At 45.5% G+C, this 12298-nt stretch overlaps 1 pseudogene; it reads left to right on the forward strand.

Moving 5' to 3' along the window:
* The first annotated feature begins 6396 nt into the window (after window positions 1–6396).
* Window positions 6397–6603, forward strand: LOC142286633 (U2 spliceosomal RNA; annotated as a pseudogene).
* The last annotated feature ends 5695 nt before the right edge of the window (window positions 6604–12298 follow it).

Here is a 12298-nt window from a genome sequence, read left to right on the forward strand (position 1 = left end):
TAATACGGAGAGAAGGAAAAAAAAAAAAAAAAAGCGATTGTCATGGAGATATATGTGTATATATGCATAATATATATTAAAATTGGTGCTTCACTTGCCCAAGGTTGATGTAGATATAAGGGGCTTTTCATATTATAGCAAATTTATATTACACCTTTATGATGTCCTTTTGTTAAATTTATTGTTGAAAAAAAGCATATGCATATATACACATTGTCTTCCCAGTATATGATGATACAAGCAAGGCTATATATAGGTCTTTTTAGAAAAACCTTTAGAAAAACCTTTGCACATAATTATATTATATGGCTATTATGAACGGTCTTTCACAAATTGATATATGTAGTGGTCATTGAATGTTGGTTGAATTTAAACATTGTTTAATTTTATGCAAATTATAACCAATTAAATGTATGCATAAATAGTGCTCTAGGCAACAGCTGAGTTATCCTTGAGGAAGGGGGCCGTTACACGCCCCCGAAACGCGCGTCGGATCAGGACTCTGTTTTTGCCTACCTCACCTGTGCGGTGATAACCTGCCAAGTAATCTCTCCCTCGTGTGGAATCAACCGGCTTCCACTGGACACGGTACGGATTGCCTGCTGGAGAGGTTGAGAGGTTACCGCTGACATTTCCTTTGTCTGCAACCAGGATACATTGGTACCTCCAGCGGTTCTGCATTGCTCGTTTGGAAGCGGATCGGAGCCTTGTGTGGTGCTAACCTGCCAAGCAACTTCCTCCTGTGTGGAATCAGTCAGCTGACACTGGATACGGTCTGGACTGCCCGCTGGAGAGGCTGAGTAGTTACCGCTGATCTTATTGTTGTCCGCAGCCAACATCTTGGTGCTTTCAGTGGCTTCGTACTGCTTGATTTCGAAAGTACATTTGGGAGAATACGGGACCGGCTGGTTTGTGGCCTTGTGAAGTGTTATAAAGGCTCTGTAAAGAGGGATGTCGGTAACCATACATCTCCCCCAGAGCCAGCACTAGTCGCGGCCACTGGCCTCAAAACGTCCGCTCTGGAAGTCTAACAGGTCAATCCTGTACATAGCGGTTCCAGCCTAATCAACGGAGAAATCCGGGGTGTTTTTTGCGGTCAAGTTGTTGTGAGGTTTATTCCCCCAGGCCCTGGGGGCGAATATAACGTCGCAAACTTATATTGTACAACTTAAAACTTGTAAGTTAGCCAGGGGTGGTATAGTACATCTTTCATTGTATAAGTCTAAATTATTAACCAAACAAAATATATGCCACCGGCCGGGGCATTACATTAGACTGGTAAAACTAAATCAATGTGAATATTGTATCACCTCGAAGTTAATTGGTTATACAAAAGAATTTTATTCTCATTACTTTCATTTTTTATTTTATGTGGTCCTTGTTTTATGTGGTCCTTGGTTTTAGTAATAATCAGTGTATTGTATATTATCAAATACTCTGTCTTGAAACAAGGATAGCAAAAATTTTTTTATTTGTGGTCTATTAATAAAATTATAAAAACCCATCTAGCGCTGGTTTATTGTGGATTTTTACTTAAAATCCTTTACACAGTTTATTAAAGGCTACTTTACACACTGCGATATCGGTCCCGATATCGCTAGTGTGGATACCCGCCCCCATCTGTTGCGCGACACGGGCAAATCGCTGCCCATGCTGCACAACACCGACCAGACCCGTCACACATACTTACCTGCCCGGCGACGTCGCTGTGACCGGCGAACCGCCTCCTTTCTAAGGGGGCGGTCCGTGCGGCGTCACAGCGACGTCACTGAGCGACCGCCCAATAGCAGCGAAGGGGCGGAGATGAGTGGCCGGAACATCCCGCCCACCTCCTTCCTTCCTCATAGCGGCTGGGAGGCAGGAAAGGAGAGGTTCCTCGTTTCTGCGGTGTCACACGGAGCGATGTGTGCTGCCGCAGGAGCGACGAACTACATCGTTACTGCTGCAGTAACGATAATCGAGAATGGAGACCCATGTCACCGATGAGCGATTTTGCACGTTTTTGCAACGATGCAAAATCGCTCATCGGTGTCACACGCAGCAACATCGCTAATGCGGCCGGATGTGCGTCACAAATTCCGTGACCCCAACGACTCCGCATTAGCGATGTCGCAGCGTGTAAAGCCCCCTTTAGTGGGAGTGGTGTACAGGGTCTTAGCAGTAAAGAGTATTCCATATTTCTGCCAGATACCCACAGAGATATTGAAATCTGAAAAAAGAGACTTCTGCTCATTGAAGGTAAGAACTGCTCACATAGCGTTCAACTCCACAGCAAACGAGTGCTCTAGCACTGGCATCTCAGCAGGGATATTCTCCTACTACACATGTGTGTCTGGGTCGCTGTGACAGTTTACAGGACATAACTCAGGGCACCTAGACAGAAGGCAGAGGGACTACTTTCTATTTCTGGTGTAGAGCTTAGTACAATATATATATATATACTATTACATGTGACACATGTACCTTGTATTACCATTATTCGCTGTATATGAACCCCTTTTCTCCGGGCATTATTTGTCTATAGCATTTTTCACGAACCTGAGGCAACTGAGAACCCTTCAGTGAAGGAATTCCACTAACCCTCACAATACCAACCAGGGGCCTCCCTGCAGTAACTCAGGTAGTTGTACCCATTCTCTTTCCGCATTCTATGTGTTCTTCTTCTTTCTTCTTTTTTTTCTTTTTTCTTCTTTTTATTTCTATCATGTAGTTCAGGGGTTTATAGATATATGTCCTGCATCTCATATTTCCTTTAGTGGTGCTTCTTACCCATTCTCATATCATTTACCCTAGTATTTCATGATCCTGAGGCGACTGAGAACCCTTTAATAAAGGAATCCTTTTTCACTTGAATTGTCAAGTGATACTTACCAGTGACTATCACGTAATGTTACAGGTAGTTGCATTTTCTTCCTCTTCTTTCTCTCCTTTCTTCTTTGTCACACGGTCCATTGTGTTATAGCCCACGTGTCATGATAACACTTGTACCATCTTTTCATTTAGATTCCACCTACAATTATTTACCGATTCCAGTTCTGAAATAGGCTTTCATCATCTACTCACAAGAATTCTCAAGTGCATAAGGTACTGAGACATATACATGTTCACACCATTATAAAGAACAAAGTATAAACATTGAGGTTTTTCTCACACCCATGTTCCTGTGTTCTTTGATATGATATGTGTTCATTTCCTTCACTATATAGGATTGCAAGTTTTCCATTTGTACCTTAATGGCAATGACGCTATACAATTGAACACATATCATCCTGTTATCCATATAGGTGTGTATTTACCTGCTTGACTATTTTTGGTTGTTTGATCCAGAATGTTTCTCCAGATAGGTCATGTGGAAATTTTCTTTCCTCAGTACAAATGTTTTCACTATGGCTTTGGAAAAATTTTTTGTATGTGCATCATGGTCATTTGACCCATTGTACTCTCAAGTAGCAATATATTGTACTGTTATGTTGTACTATGTACTAATTACGTGTTTATATGGTTTTGTAACCCTTTATGATCTTAGATAACTTTATCCTTGATAAAGACCTAAAAACAAGGTCGAAACGTTGGATGAATTATCCTTTTGCACAAATAAAGAATTTTCAGCATTCCAAGAGTTCTTTTCTTACGTTATTGATCACTATAGTGTGCCAGAGCTATTTCTATTGAATTGACTCTTATTTTTTCTGAGCACCTGCTATATACACAGTGAGCCAGACATATTCAAGTTTCATTCAGAAGGCAGAGGGAAGCCTTAGCAGCTGAGCCTATATCTTGGCTTGTGAGCATTAGAACAGGCCGGCGATTACAGGGTAACATGAAAAATGTCCAGCTTGCATTATGACTAGAACATGACAATATCCTTTTAAGTACTAACCTATGATGCGTTCCTAAGCAGTTGATGTTATATGTTCTACATTTCATTTTCTGCATACTTTACAAGTAGTAGAATTTGCTTTGATATAGGCAACTGGATTTTCACAATGAAAAGGCAAAGGATAACGCCCGAAAAAGACGCCATACATTATGTCAGTGCCATCACTGACAAACCTGGATTGACCATGAAATACATCAATCCCCTTAAAGGTGAGTTAAAACAAGTTTTAACTAAATTGCCTTAATATTGTCATGCATTAGAATGACTGTCTTAGGTAATGATAAATATTTTCTACAGGAAGAGGAGTGTTTGCTGAAACTGAAATCGAAAAAGGGAGTTTTGTTGCAGAATATCGAGGCGAGCTCACGTATGCACTTACGATGGTAGACAACTACTCGAGATTTATGGTTGTGGTACAAGTCAAAGATCTAATGGCCCATACTGCAGCGAAGGTCTTCCAAGCACACTTATGCAGACCTCATGGCTACTCAGAGAGAGTCCTCACAGATCAAGGCACTGCCTTTGAAGCGGAAATCTTCAAGGACTTCTGCAGCTTTTACCGATGCAGGAAGATGCGCACTACACCCTACCATGCTCAAACCAATGGTTATCAACCTGCTCAGGACTTTACCCCATATTCCAGATGTGGCCTTACAAGTGATTTATAGAGGGTTAACAATACGTTGGGATCACCGGATCTAATCTCCCTTTTTATACACCCTAAAATCTTGTTTGCTTTAGAATAAACAATAACATCATAAAGGTATAGCAGTACCGTTTCAAAGTTTCGGTGTCCCAAGCAGCATTCCATCAGCCTCTGGAAGGTTCCTGGCAAATTGCACAGCTCGAAGGGCATGCTTTTGAACTCGCAGAGACCCATCGGGGTGGCAAAGGCGGTCTTCTCCCGGTCTGCCTCAGCAACGGACACTTGCCAATAGCGACTAGTGAGATCAAGGGTAGAAAAATAATTTGCAGTTCTCAATGCAGCTAGCTATTCCTCAATACAGGGGAGTGGTGCTGTCCTTCTTCTTTAACAGGACCAACGGAGCTGCCCAGAGGCTACAACTGTCACGGATAACCCCAGCCTCCTTCATGTTGCTCAACATGTCCTTGGTACACTGGTAATGTGCAGGTAGTTTTGGCTTATATCTCTCTTTGATGGGTGGGTGTGCACTTGTGGGGATGTAGTGTTTGACCCCTTTTATTCTTCAAAAGTCTAGCGGATGTTTGCTGAAGACTTGCTCGTATTCTTGCACTAGCCTGTAGACCCCCTTCTTGTGATGTGAAGGTGTGGAGTCAGTGCCTACGTGTAATTCCTTACACCACTCCTCTGGCTGACTTGGTGAGCTGTCACTGAATGGGTGGGCTGAAGCAATGGTGGATGCTGCTGTTTGGATAGCATGTGTATCTGGCAAATCGGAGCAGCTTAATCTCTTGCTCTCCGCAGTTCAACACTCTCATGGGCACTCTTCCCTTCCATATTAATGAATAAAACTATGATGTAAATAGCATATAGATACCCCACAAATGCAGATAGAAGTAGGTTATGGGAAAAGGGGGAAGAGAGAAACAGGAAAATAGTGGAATAAAGTATACCTTCCAGGTGGGAGAGGAAATGGCAGCACAGCCAGTGGAGGTGAAGCAAGGGGAGCCTGCAACTAAAGAGTTGAGAGCGTTATCACATGGTGACTGAGCCTGATTGTAACGGGAGCATAGAGGTGCCGATCCTGTCTTACCTGCATTGGTGTAGAAGTGGGTGTCCTGTGGTGGAGTCAGCTGTGTGCAGTGGTGGCCGTGGGTTCTTTTATGTGCGACCGTAGTAATAGCTGCGCCCACTTCCTGTATGGGAGTGGAATGCAGTGAGGCTAATGGAACGCACGCCTGCGCATTTGTGTTTAACGTCGCGCATGTGCAGAACGGAGAAAAGGCTGCGCTCACTTCCTAATGAAAGGGAGTGAGACGCAGCTGGGAAGGGAAGGGAAAAGATTAGGGTTTGGGGATGATGAAAGGGCTTTCTACGGGCAAGGATGGCAAAGGGTGGCAGTGACGGAAAGTCAGGCAGCCTGTCCTGTCCTGTCCTGTCCGTCCGTCTTTTTGTATCATGAATTGGAAAGACTGCAAGGGGGAGGGGAGGTGCTTGGAGGAGGAGGAGTTATTCAGATTAATTGCAGTGGGCGGCGGCTGCAAAAAGCATCATTCTTCTTGTTTTTGCTCTGCAAAACAGCCTTTTCAAGGGTTGGCTTGGGTGACAAAATGTCTTCTGTAGGCGTGGGTTTGTCTCCCTCTCCCTAAGATGTGTCCGGTATAGGCCAGGGTGCCACTCAAGGCCGTAACCAATTCGGGTTATAGCTTCTCGGCCTTTTGGCTAAGATCAAGTGTAGTTTCGGAGGACGCTACCTTGGTCGGTACTGGAAGGTGCCTGGGATTGCACGTCTGCCGGCCTTGAGGAAGTGTGTGCGCCTTCTGGTGACACATAGCCCTCTTGTGCCTGGACGGTTCCCAGGCAACGGGAGGCGATCACCTTTGTTATTTTGAAGTCCTACTGATAAACAGAAAAAAAAAAAAATTAAATCTGTTCTTATCAGTTTAATATCTGATACGTCCCCTCTCTGGGGACCATATATTAAATGGATTTTTAGAACAAGGAGATGGAAAAAATCTTGCTCTGTCCACTCCACGCATTGACCTGGTATTGCAGTACCTCCAGGACCGGTGCACCCCTTCTTAACCCAGTTTCCAAAAGCAGAACTCAATTCACCTGATTCAAATGAGCCCCATTAGTGAATTGAAAGAAAGCAAAAACTTTATATGCACCTCAATTTGGCCAATTCACTTTTCACACTTTCACCCTTTTTTTTATCTTTCACACCTTTTACTTGCTTTATTGATGCAAAAGCTGTGCCAAATAGCAAACTCATCTCCACTCAACTTGACCAACTCTGCTATGTCCCGTGCAGTATCTTATTCTCAGTCTTATCTAGATCATTTGCAATTGAATAGAATAGATCCCTTTTGGACACATTGGATTCAGCTGCTGCAGTGACTGCAGGTGTTAGAAGATGCAGACTTGGCATCAGGTGCTGTCTATCAGATTCCACTCCAATTAAAGCTTCCATTGTTTTTCGGTGTTTTCTTTGAGCAATGATGATGTCTTTAGTGATCTGTTGGCTCCCTCTCCTGGAGGAAGAGTTTGCTTGCTCTTGGACTTTCAAAAAGAGAGGTCATGATAGACATTTAGCTTCTGAGCCCAATTGGGGACAGTCATGGGTGATGAATGTTTTGCAACCTGCTGCGAAGCCTGATACCGCAATATAAGGAACGTCAAATACTAAGAATGGGCGGCCTATGAAAGAATTAGTACTTTCATTAAGCATACTTAAACGGCTAATTGGGAATAGACAAACTGTAAAAAGCCCTCTGAGAAAGCCCCTCTCTAACCTTTGTTAGTAAGCTTTTCTGTAGTCTGCCTGTTGATGTATTTTCCGTTTGAACAGTGCACAACATGAAGTGACGGAACACTGGCTTGTCACAATGTCCCCCGCTGACATCACGATAGCGCTGCTGCCTAGAAAGCCAGCTGCGCAGCAGAAGTTGCTCTTTGGGTGGAATGGTGGGCTAATGTATCTATTCCTGCTTGGTGTGAGTTTGACATGATCTAGAGCAACGAGTTCCAGCGGCTAGCGGTTGATTATTGGCTGTAATGGGGCTTTCTGGCTGGTGCCAGCCTTTCTTCTTAGCACACAGGAACCACAATCCCTACACCATGCTTCGATGGATTCTCTCATCCCAGCCCAGTAAAACTACATATTTCACACAGTTATAAGCAGCCCATGGGCATTCACCTGGATTAAAACCCATAACAGCTCATAGACCAAACAATCAATCTACCACTGGACCAAAGACAGGAAGCTAAATCCACTGCCTGCGGTAACTAACTTAATCCTATAGTCTACTCACACAACAAACCCAAGAGAAAGGAAAAAAACATGGCTTCGATTATCCATCCAATGAAAACGCATAACCATTGTGAGCCATTGGACAATGCAATTGCACACATGGTGACATGGTGCACGGCCCAATGAATCAAGTCTGTACTTCATATTCACGGTTTAAGCCCTTGGGTTCTAATGTGTCCAGAGTACATATCCAGAAAGATTCCCTTTCTTTGTGCTAAGCACAAGTCAACAATACGTTGTAAGCAGATTCTATTACCAGTCCCACACCATTTTGTGACGCATAATCGCACAGTGGCCCAATTAAGATTCCAAGTCATCGAACATGTCCCAGCCATACGCAGAGGAGGCGATAGAATTAGGAAGCTCAAAGAAAGGGAATCTTTCTGGATATATACTCTGGGCACGTTGGAACCCAAGGGCTTAAACCATGAATATGAAGAACCGACTTGATTCATTGGGCCGTGCACATTTTTTCTAACGCCCGGTTCTTTTTCGTGTTCACACTATATATGGTTCCAGTATGTATGGAGTTCCATTCTTCCTTGTTTTTTATTTGTCATGTTTGTCTGATTACCTTGTCTAACAGTTTTTTCTCCCCTTTCTTTACCTTCCAGGTTCCCATAGTCACGTGAAATATCCCTGTTGCACTTGATTACGGCTCACTATTCACTATAGGATGTCTTATATCTAACATCACACTCTCACCCATCAGCACTCTATAGGTTTGTATAAGGTATGCGCTTACACATCCGGTCCTCCATAGGTATTTCCACTTATGTAGCACTATCCCTATGATCACTCATAACTCATACCCTTGTAGTCAATTACAGCCTCCTCTCTCCCCTCTCCCCTTCTCCCTTTCCATCTATAATTTTGCCAGTACAATATTAGTTTACATTAGGCACACACTCACATATTCCTTTCCTTAGTGACTTATTGTAATTCACATTCGCATACAATTCTCTATGCCTGCCCCATTACTACATTCATACCTACTTGACCCTATCCTGATACCCCTTGTCTCACCTTGTTGGTCCCTACACCTGTTATCATCTCCTTTCCTGTGTCTGTCTTGTCACACAACACATTTTAGCATATCCCTTGTGCTCCTTATTACCTGTCCTGCCTATTAGAATTATGTCCATTATGTCCATGCATGGCCCAATGAATCAAGTCTGTACTTCATATTCATGGTTTAAGCCTTTGGGTTCCAATGTGCCCAGAGTATATATCCAGAAAGATTCCCTTTCTTTGAGCTTCCTAATTCTATTGCCTCCTCTGCGTATGGCTTGGACATGTTCGATGACTTGGAATCTTAATTGGATCACTGTGTGATTATGCGTCACAAAATGGTGTGGGACTGGTAATAGAATCTGCTTACAATGTATTGTTGACTTGTGTTTAGCTCAAAGAAAGAGAATCTTTCTGGATATGTACTCTGGGCACATTAGAACCCAAGGGCTTAAACCGTGAATATGAAGTAAAGACTTGATTCATTGGGCCGTGCACCATGTCACCATGTGTCCAATTGCATTGTCCAATGGCTCACAATGGTTATGCGTTTTCATTGGATGGATAATCGAAGCCATGTTTTTTTCCTTTCTGTTGGGTTTGTTGTGTGAGTAGCCTATAGGATTAAGTTGGTTACCGCAGGCAGTGGATTTAACTTCCTGTCTTTGGTCCAGTGGTAGATGGATTGTCTGGTCTATGAGCTGTTATTGGTTTGAATGCAGGTGAATGCCCATGGGCTGCTTATGACTGTGTAAAATATGTAGTTTTACTGGGCTGGGATGAGAGAATCCATTGAAGCATGGTGTAGGGATTGTGGTTCCTGTGTGCTAAGAAGAGAGGCTGGCACCAGCCAGAAAGCCCCATTGCAGCCAATAATCACTTAATAACTTTTTCAACTTGTCATCATATGGGAGGCCTTCCATTCCTTGTAGTAGTCTAGTTGCCCACCTTTGAACTGACTCTAACTTCTGAATGTCCTTTTTAAAATGTGGAGCCCAAAACTGGTTCCCATATTCCAGATGTAGCCTTACAAGTGATTTATAGAGGTTGATCATCTTTACTTATCATTTAAAACTTTCAAACTGGTACACTCAACACATAAAGCCCCCCCCTTTTAAAGAGTAGTTTCCCTGTACCTAAGTGGGGGTCTACCTAGGTTGGAGCGAGTGGACCTTCGGGGTCCGGTGTCAGTGGTGACAGGCAGTGGGGCAGAGGGAACAGTCAGTTCCTCCTCCCTGCTATCATGTGGGGCAGGCGGAGGCGTAGGGGAGCTGGGTACAGGTACATCCCTGGGCACTGGCTCGCGGTTAACCGTTTCCATCATTTCTTCATCCACGGGTTGTGGGAACAGTATCACTGGAAGGATCACCGCACCGTTCTGTGTAGGCCAGTCTGCTGGAAAATCACCCATCATGGTGTGGATTACCTCTTTTTCCTTCTCCACTGGACTGGGAACTGGAGCCTCATCCGCTACTCTCAATGCTGGTGGGCACTTCTTCAGGTGGTCTCGGGAAACCGTGGCCAAAGTCCCCCCCTGGTCACGGCTGATCTGGTAGGCCTTCCCATTCTCCCATCCTGTGGGCTGGACTACATACGGGGTTTTTTCCCATTGATCATCCAGCTTGTGGGCCCTTCTTTTCCGTTTCAGCACTACATCCCCAGGTTGGAAGGAACCGGCAGGCGCCTTCTTGTTGAAGCACTGCTCCTGTTGTCCCCGACTCCGGCACAAGTTCTTTTCAACATACTCCTGGACCTGTCGGTACTGTGTCCTCCGCCGAGTGTCCCATTCAGCTGTCGACAGGAGTGCTTCTGAAGCTTCCAAGCCCATTTCCAGATCCACTGGTTGCCGGCCGGGACGAGCTCTCATCAGGTATGCTGGAGTGCATTTCGTAGAGCTGGAAGGGATGTTGTTGTACATATCGACCAGGTCAGGTAGCTTCTCCAGCCACAGGTTCCGCTCTTCCAGTGGTAACGTCTTGAGGAGGCCCAGGACCAAGTGGTTCATCTTTTCACAAATGCCATTGGTTTGGGCGTGGTAAGGCGTGGTCCGGATTTTCTTGCAGCCGTACAACTGGCAGAATTCCTGGAATACCTCTGCTTCAAAGGCCGGACCCTGGTCGGTAAGCACCCTCTCCGGGTACCAATGCGGTCAACAGAAATAAGCCTGGAAAGCCTTAGCAGCGGTGCGGCCGGTTAAGTCCTTAACTGGGACAACCACCAGGAACCTCGAGTAGTGGTCTACGATGGTCAGAGCGTAGGTGTACCCACTTCGGCTGGGGGTGAGCTTTACATGGTCAAGGGCAACCAGCTCCAGCGGTTGGTGTGTAATGATCGGGTGTAGGGGTGCCTTCTGGCTGGCCTCGTCCTTCCTTCTCAATGCGCAAGGGCCACATTCTCGGCACCAGGCCTCCACAGATTCCCGCATTCCACTCCAATAGAACCGCTCTCTTAACAACATCTCTAGCTTCTTCCACCCGAAGTGCACTGCACCATCATGGTATGCTTGCAGGACGGTGGGCACTTTAGCCTGGGGAATCACCAGCTGGCGGATCTTCTCGTGAGTCTTTGGATTAATCAGCTCGCGATACAACTTCCCCTGGTGTAGGTATAGCCGGGTCCGTTCTTGCCACAGACGTTGGGCTTCGGCAGGGGCAGCAGGGTCTATCCCAGCAGAACCCTGTTCCACTAGAGTCTTGACCAGGCGGACAGCAGGTGCCTGGTCCTGAGCTTCCTGCCAGTCCTGTCGGGGCAGCGGATCCAGGTTCACCCGTTGTTGGTAGACGTGCACCTTCTCAGTGAATGGCCGGGGTTGGGGGCGACACCTTCCGCACCAACCACATGTCCTATGTACTGCACTCTGGGTTTCAGCAGATGACACTTTGAGGGCTTCAACTTCATCCCATACTTGGCAAGGGACGCGAACACCTCGGCTAGGTGCTCCAGGTGGGCTTCATACGTCTGTGAGTACACAATCACATCATCCAAGTACAGCAAAACGGTCCCATAGGCAGTCTTCTCTCGGTCCTCCGGTGCCACGGCCACCTGCCAGTACCCGCTGGTGAGGTCAAGGGTGGAGAAGTAGTTAGCGGTTCTCAGCGAGGCCAGGGACTCTTTGATGCGGGGCAGAGGGTAAGCATCCTTATGCGTTATCTGGTTAATCTTCCGGTAATCCACTCACATCCGCATGGTGCCATCCTTCTTCTTAACCAGCACCAACGGAGCGGCCCAGGGACTACAGCTGTCCCTAATAACCTCTGCCTCCTTCATGTTCCTCAACATGTCTTTGGCGCATTGGTAGTGCGCAGGGGGAATAGGCCTGTATCTCTCTTTAATAGGGGAGTGTGTACCGGTAGGGATGTGGTGTTGAACCCCTTTAATCTGCCCAAAATCTAGAGGGTGCTTGCTAAAAACCCGCTCATACTCCTGTACCACCCGGTATACCCCTTCCTTG

This window comes from Anomaloglossus baeobatrachus, unplaced genomic scaffold (assembly GCF_048569485.1).
Source record: "Anomaloglossus baeobatrachus isolate aAnoBae1 unplaced genomic scaffold, aAnoBae1.hap1 Scaffold_670, whole genome shotgun sequence".
In the NCBI taxonomy this organism is placed as follows: Eukaryota; Metazoa; Chordata; class Amphibia; order Anura; family Aromobatidae; genus Anomaloglossus; species Anomaloglossus baeobatrachus.